The sequence below is a fragment of the Eretmochelys imbricata genome, chromosome 2 (genome assembly GCF_965152235.1).
Source record: "Eretmochelys imbricata isolate rEreImb1 chromosome 2, rEreImb1.hap1, whole genome shotgun sequence".
NCBI classification, from domain to species: Eukaryota; Metazoa; Chordata; order Testudines; family Cheloniidae; genus Eretmochelys; species Eretmochelys imbricata.
In genome coordinates this window covers 236363477-236371900 of record NC_135573.1, presented here as the reverse complement: position 1 = coordinate 236371900, position 8424 = coordinate 236363477, and positions in this window count along the sequence as shown.

The following is an 8424-nucleotide window of genomic DNA, read 5'->3' as shown; positions in this document are numbered from 1 at the left end:
TTCACATGGTTTGCCCAGTCATCACTTCAACGGGTGTATGGTCTGTGGAGGCAGCTGGAGTTGCCCAAGTGTCATTCAAATGAGTGGAATCAGGGTATCCAAATTGTATCCATTGGCATCTACCAGTTTCCGCAGCATTAGTTTGATGGTGCAATTTATTCATTCTACCATCCCTGATGATTGAGATCTATATGAAATGTGCAAATTTGCTGCACTCCCAACAATTGTAAACATTTTTGGAATATTTTCCCAGTAAAATGTGTTCCTCTATCTGACTCTACCCTGGTGGGGAGTTTCCAATGAAAGAAGACAAGTTCACCAAGATTTTTGTTGTGGCTAAAGCAGCATTTGCCTTAAGGAGACATGCTTCCACCCATTTAGAGAATGGATCAATAACAAGAAAATATTGTTTTTTTCCCATCATAGAGGTTGGAGTCATCTATGAAAAAGCAATATGCTTCTATGATTTTTATTTTGGGAGGTATTAGTGGTATTAAAAACTGGGTTAAGGTTTTCCCTTAACATCTGGGCACACATAAGGGTTCCCAGAATACAGCAGTGCACCAAGCATCGGAGATAGGGTCCATACTGGGATCACTGTTACAACTTCGTCCTGCAACAACAAAGTCCAGTGTGCTAGTCGAGCATTAAACACCTGTCCATCTTTGATTCAATTAGAAAGCAAGAACTGGATTGGAGTGTATGTGGAATGTAGAGCTATTGGGTTTAAACCAATTAAAAATGCAAAATGCTGGGTAGTCCAGCTGGTGACCAATAAATATTTTTCCACTAAGCTCATTCTTTTAGAGCTTAGGCTACTGGCCTACATTTTTCATGCCTCTCTTTAGAAGCTACTGTTGCAAGTGCAGTTGCACTCACAGATACCGCTAAGAGATACGGCTGCTGAGATCTGGAGTGATCAGCACAAGTGCTTGCATTACTGCTTGCTTCAATTTGACAAATGCATTCACATGCTGGTCTGTCCTGGCCCAAGCAACCCCTTTGTCATAAATATAAAGGGAAGGGTAAACCCCTTTAAAATCCTTCCTGGCCAGAGGAAAAATCCTCTCACCTGTAAAGGGTTAAGAAGCTGGGATAACCTCGCTGGCACCTGACCAAAATGACCAATGAGGAGACAAGATACTTTCAAAAGCTGGGGGGAGGGAAAAACAAAGAGTCTGTCTGTGTAATGCTTTTGCCGGGGACAGAACAGGAATGGAATCTTAGAATTTAGTAAGTAATCTAGCTAGATATGCATTAGATTATGATTTCTTTAAATGGCTGAGAAATTAAGTTGTGCTGAATAGAATGGATATTCCTGTCCGTGTGTCTTTTTGTAACTTAAGGTTTTGCCCAGAGGGATTCTCTGTGTTTTGAATCTAATTACCCTGTAAGGTATTTACCATCCTGATTTTACAGAGGTGATTCTTTTTCTTGTTACTTCTTTTTTACTGTTTCTTCTATTAAAATCCTTCTTTTCAGAAACTGAATGCTTTTTCATTGTTCTTAAGATCCAAGGGTTTGGGTCTGTGGTCACCTATGCAAATTGGTGAGGATTTTTACCAAACCTTCCCCAGAAAGTGGGGTGCAAGGGTTGGGAGGATTTTGGGGGGGAAAGACGTTTCCAAACAACACTTTCCTAATAAAATAAACCCAGATAAATGTTTGGTGGTGGCAGTGGAAGTCCAAGGGCAAAGGGTAAAATAGTTTGTACCTTGAGGAAGTTTTAACCTAAGCTGGTAAAAGTAAGCCTAGGAGGTTTTCATGCAGGTCCCCACATCTGTACCTAGAGCCCAGGGTGGGGATGGAACCTTGACACCCTTTTTTTCAGAAGTTCATATAGTTGACCTGCAAAGGAAGCGAAGTTAGGAATTAAGTCTTGATGGTGTCCTGACAATCCTAGGGGAAAAAAAATCATAAAGAAGTTATGTCAGTGTGTATGGACAATTCTAAAATTGCATCTGCTTTCCATTGGGGTGGTGTTCCACCTCCACACAACAAGGTAATACCTAAAAAAGAAACTTCTGTGGAGGAAAATTTACTCCTGTGATTACAGTAGTCACTGCCATCCTTTCACACTCATGCTTGCATTTAGCAAAAGCATCTATATGTTTAGTCACTAATGACTGCACATTTGCCCTTCTCTTTGCACTGTTTTTCTTTGGGGAAAAAAACTACACAGGGCCTGTTGGCTTCATGCTATCTGTCATTATGGCTCCTCCATATTCTCTCCACCCCACTTCCTGGCTTTCATATTCCATAAGTGGAGTTGACGTCCAGGATGATGTTCCAGTATCTACTGCAATGGGTTGAGGTGAGGTATGTTAGCAATTCAATATCATGGAGTTCATTTGCTGCTGCATTTCTTGCATTTCACCCTTGTGAGAGCCGAATGTTGTCTCTATCTGGTGAGGTTCTTTGACAATCATGTCCATTGTTGTACTAGGGGGTTGAAAGGTTGGGCTTCTCGGGTGGGGGCAATAATGATTCATGTCAGGCATGAATTGTTTCCGATTATGGTTGGTGAAGACAGTAAGAAGTGTGACCGTGGTCCTTCAGTTGGATTCCTTTAATGGTTATATTGTGGATTTTGGATCTGGGGACATCATGATATGGCCCCCCCTTGGATCTGATTGATTTCTATTATTACCCAACCCTCTTGAGTTAGCTTGTTGACCTTGTGCCATACCCTTTTATTTTAATTACTGGCCCGCCTGAGGCTCTTGGAGCAGTTGCTACAGGAGGACGAGTTCTCTTGGAATTTTTCTGTTGGATTTGAATATAACCATATGTTTTAGACAATAAGTCCAAAACTTCTGGAAGAGTACTTTTGGGGTGTGTATGCATCATAACCTTACCCCAAACTGCTGGCAAAGAATTGTTAACTAGCAAACTAATATACTGGGCGGGTTGTTTCCTTTCCAAGCATTTCATTAAATTTCTAAGCTGCACAGAGTCTATTATGAAATGCAAATGGGGATTCTCCCTCCCATTGTCTCATGTTAGCTACCAGCGTGACCCCTGCCTGTCCTGGGTGCATATTCCATTCTAACCGATATACAGTGTCCTTAAATGGTCTTTCCCCTTCTTGAAATTCTGGTAGCAATGTATTCCACAAAGCTCTGTCTACAGTTTGCTGTAAAATCTTAACAAAGTCCTCTTTATCTAAATGAGATAATTTTACTGTGATTCAAAATGTGCTGCATGTATTACAACTGGATCTCTTTTTCATTGGCCCTACCGTTTTTGCAATGGCATTTAGTGTTTTTATATTTGTTATCGCTGCTATTGAGGAGACATGACTACTTAAGCCTGAAAGCTTCCAGTTTAGAAACTGACTCTTTTCCCTTCTTTATAATTATATTGGGGCTTTTCCTTTCCCTCTTTTTTCAAAGGAACCGGTGTCTCCCATGTTTGGACCACTTCCACAGTAGGCAATTTTGGTGGGGAGTTTTTGCTTTAACCCTTTGCATTTTCTTTTGGTTGGGGTAGGTACCTGCATCTTGTGAAAGTCTGGCATTGGCAGGTTTTCCTGGGGGGATTCTGTTTTTGGCCAAACCTCTTGGTGTAAAGTGGTCATATGGGAATTAGAGTGAAGTATGCCACTTGTTCTTTTCATTATTGCTTCTAACTCAATTGGTTTAAAGGTATTAGACTCAGTTTGTCACAAATTGCAGAGATGGTGTTTCATGGGAGGCATCAATACCTAAGACTGCCTCCTTTCATGTACTTACAGCAAATTTTATAGATCTCTGGGTTTCTTGTAATAAGCAGCACAATTGTGAAAGGGCCTGAAGCATGTCCTGATTTTTCCTTTTTTTGGTAGACTTTTTGTAACAGACCTTCCCTTTCTTCACTACTGACAAATCCCCCTTTCACTCTCCCTGAATTTTCTGTGTCTAGAACTGCCTCTTTTTCTAACTCACCAGAGTGTTTATTCTGTTCTTCCTGTCTGCTCTTAGCTTTCCCCCGGGTAAGTGGGGGTGAGGGTCTAGGTGAGGGTCTATGTCCTAACGCTGGTTGTTCTTTCCCAGGTTCCACCATAGCAACCAGGATATGGGAAGTGGTGTTACCTGGTATTATATTAACAACATCTACAGGTGGCTACTGCATCTCTGTGCATACATCTTTCTCACGCTCTATTTTTGGGACACCTTGGATTTCCTGCCCAATCTTACCTTTTATATTTACTATCTGATGATACATGCTTTCTGGAATATTACAGGTTTGTTCTAACACCTCAATTCTCTGAACTAATTCTGCTATTTTCACTTCTTGCCCAAATAAACATTTCTGACCCATTGTTGCTTGATCTCTTCACATTGTAATTTCATAACCAGCTCTTTGTAATTGCTGCTTGAAGCCAGTCAGTTCTTTTGCAAGACCATCTCTCTGATAAATGAACACTGAATTTATTTCCAGTTTCTGAATAAGCTGCTCTCTTAACTTCTTACTAATCCCTTTTTCCTGGGATAAGGCTTGTTGTGCCTAATCCAGCTGCTTTATTTTCCTTCTTAATTTTCTCTCTAAAGTGTTACATACACTATATATACATACAATATTTCTTTCACCTCCTGAGATTTTCTCTTTAATTTTTCTTTCTCAAAAATGGAACACCTTAAGTTCCACGGATCTGAGTGATCTATAAGGGCACGATTATTCAACATTTTTGCTGACCCTTCTCCATAGGTTTCAGTGTAGTCCTGGACAAAAGTCTTGAGGGGTGTCTTTGGACAGAGGCAGATTAAGGTTTTGTGGGGCCCTCGGCCAGAGCAAGTGGGGCCCCTCCCCACCTCTTCCGCCTGCAATCCCACCCCATTCCGCCCCTTTCGCCTGCAGCCCCACCCCATTCCACCCACGATCCCACCTCATTCTGTCCCCCCGCATCCGCTGCGGCCCACAACCCATTTGCTCCTTTCTGCCCCCCAAAGACTGGAGAAGCTCTGTCTCCCCTGGCACGGCCTCAGGGCTGCAGCGGGGATTGAGAGCTCCCTCAGCCCTGAGGCCACAGCAGGAAGCGAGACTGCCTCAAGTCCCAGGGGTTCAGGCGCTGGGGCTTTTCCTGCCACCCGGTGCTTCTGCTGGGGAGTGGGGTCTGGGCACTGGGGCTTCCCTTGCCCCACCCCACCTGGTGCTTCTTCCAGGGAGTGGGGTCAGGGTGCAGGGGCTTCCCCCGCCCCACCTGCCCGGCGCTGCTACCGGGATCAAGGCACTGGGGCCCAGGGACCAGGGATGGGGCATGGGGGCTTTCCCTGCCCTGCCCCGTCTGCCACTTTTGCCAGGGCTCTGGGCTTCCGCCACCCAGAGGCAGGTTTTTTCTGGGGTCCCCCAATTGGCCAGGACTCCTGGGCATGGGCCCCGTCGGCTCAGAGGCTATTATGCCACTCTCTGTGGGGCCATTAGGGTGACTGCCTGAATTGGCACCTGACCTTGTTCAATGACTCTCTTAAGAGTTCTCTGTTAGAAAGGCATCCCTCCCTTAACTGCTTCCTAATTTAAATAAACGTTCTGTAAGGTATTACCCCTGCTGAGAAGTGCTTCTGGTGCTTCCTTCCTCTTCCATTGTTAACAGCTGGAGTACACAGAGAGGAGGGGTGGTGACCAAGTAACTCCACAAAGATTTACTTGATCCTCTGTCAGGGGTGCTGTCCAGAGAAGTCCAAAGTTTGGGGAGCTTATTAATAAAGTTTCAGGAGTTTATTGATGATGGTGAACCGTCTGATTCACTCTGCCGTGCCTGAGAAGGTTTCTACCTATACATGAGTGCCAGGACCCTTACACGCAATTGCTATTTTTTATTCGATACCACTCTATGATGATCTTCCCCTTAAATATTACTCATCAATAAGACATCTTAATTATTTTCAGTACTTTCAGTATGAATAAGAGGATACTTCCCCTTTGAAATTTTCCTGAGCTTATTTATTACTATGTAGAACCACACAATGAAACAGCAGGCATAAGCAAAAGCAGCAAGTTCCCTCTTCCTGAAAGCATTACACTTTTCTTTTTATCTACATGAAATAACTTGTCTTCAATTAATTACACCAATAAGGTCTAAAGAGGTCTTTCTTCTGTCGTCTTTTCTGTGTTCCCTAGATCCACGCCAATTCTGTAGCCTTTTATTTTATTTAAAGTGAATTGTGTGATATGGTATTACACCATTGTGGGTTTGGCTCTGGTGGCTACAGTTTCAAGCTTAACAGAGTGAAAGTTACCTTTGCTACTTGCTTCAAATTTAGAGTCTCTAGGAACACATAAAGACCATAAAGACATAAAGAGTAGTGACCACACATATATTTACAAGTACAAGGTCTAGTGTGTTTTACACATTTTATTGAAGTTACTCTTAAAGTTATGATTACCCAAGCATATAGAAAGTCTATAAGACCTATGCACAAGTTACAAATATAGTTATACTCACATCCTCCTAGCTAATATTAGGGTCTGATGGGCATGGGCAGCTGGGGACCTGGTCATTGGGGGAGGCTAGCCCCTGGCCCCTCCCCTCATACCCGAGGCCTCTCCTTTCCCCTTCTTCCCCTCTCCCCCACAGGAGCCCCAAGCACCCCCACCACGCCTCCCAGCCTCAGCACCAGGCGGCGAGGTCCCAGCCCCAGTACGCAGGCAGCCTCAGCCCCAGTGCTCCGAAGCATGTGTTGGGCCACACTAAGCTGTTTGGGGAGGCACAGCCTCCCCCTGCCTACAATATCCGCCACCCATGCTGATGGGTCTCTCATGTATTGGCCATTAGTAGAGGGATGATTTCTGCTGGAGTTTCCCATAAGAAGCTCAATTTTCCTGCTCTTGGCACCCACTTTTTATAATGTGATTTTGACTATACCTCATTAGCATTTCCGCATATCCTGTACCCTGTGCTTAGGGCATATGTTAGAAAAATGTGACTACCAGGTATCTTTTAAACAAAGAATTACTCTTACTGTTAATTTTTCACAATATCCATTGGTATGTAACCCTTCTGCCCATCAGAGTTGGCAGCAACAAGGGCTGGGTTCAGTATCTAGGGATTTCATTCCAATAACACAATGTAAAACCGGCTTGAGCCCCCACCTAGTGACCTGGGACAAATATATACCACCCCCGCTGGGCGCCTCCAAGAGGCAATACTTCTCCTTTCGCAAGCACAGAGTCTGAATGTAGCAAAAGCCTTTTAATAGCAGAGAGAAACAATGTGGCATTATGTTGGGGAAACACCACCAACAGGATTCGTAACACAACCCATGAGCAAAAAAACCCACCCCAAGCAAATTGGGGCATGACCTTTCCCTTTGGTTCTTGAGTCCAGCAACCCAAAGTCCCAAAAGTCCAACAACCCAAAGTCTCTGTCCCTGGTCAGTGCAGCACCAGAGTTCGGGGGGGGGGGGGGGTTTAAGGGACACCTTACGTGGTCCAAAGCCGATTGCCCCAACCTCTCCATAGAGCTCCGCTCTGCTCCACCAGCAGTCCCACGAATTGCCCCGCTCTGCCAGCTACCCCCATGAGCTGCTCCAGCCATCCTGCGAACCACTCTGCTCCAAGAGCCGCTCTGCTCTGCCAGCCGTCCCATGAGCCGCTCCAGCCATCCCAAGAGCCGCTCTGCTCTGCCAGTCATCCTGCAAACTGCTCCTCAATATATTGTCAGGCTCCCCCATTACTTAACACAACACTCAATGATTTCAGCTCTTAGTAAGTTTACTCTTTTGTGATTTCAGCTTGTAGTAGGGGAGCTCAGTGCTGGTGCACCATTGGCCCAAAGTGAATTCAGCTCAGCAGCCAGTAACTAGATTCCTAATAGAATCAAAATTAGCTCTGATATTCCACAGTGGAGAAAGGATGAAGTGCAATTAGCATGTAAGGCCCTCACCAGGAGTCTATACCACCAGGTATTAATACCTGTCCTCAGCCTCTCTCCATTCACTGCGTTTTGGAACCCATATCCCTTGCTTGGTGAGTGCTACTTAGTTGATGGTGAGTCCCTCCATCATAACAAAAGATCAAGTACAGTTCCACTGTCCTTGATTCACATAATCAGGATAATAACAATTTATTCTTCCTGGCCCGATAACAGAGAAATTGGGGATCCCACAGCAGACCATTTGGGCAGCTATGGGCTCATGCTAGGCGGGGTGGGTGTGCCTATGCAAATGAGATCAGCTCCTGAAGTTCTTTTCCACAAATTGCCACAACTCACCACCAGATGTCAGGGTGGAGCTCATCCTGACTCTGCTTACAGGTACATCTTTTCCCATAATCTTAGAGCATCATGTCATTCTTTGGTCACTTACTTACATCAGCATTTCTTATCTCCAAGGCCTAAAAGGCTAAGCTAAAATCTCGCAGACCTCCGCCTACAGGCCTTGTATTTCAGCCCTATTTACTTAGATACCTAATACATAATTATCCCTTCTAACTACTGATCAATTT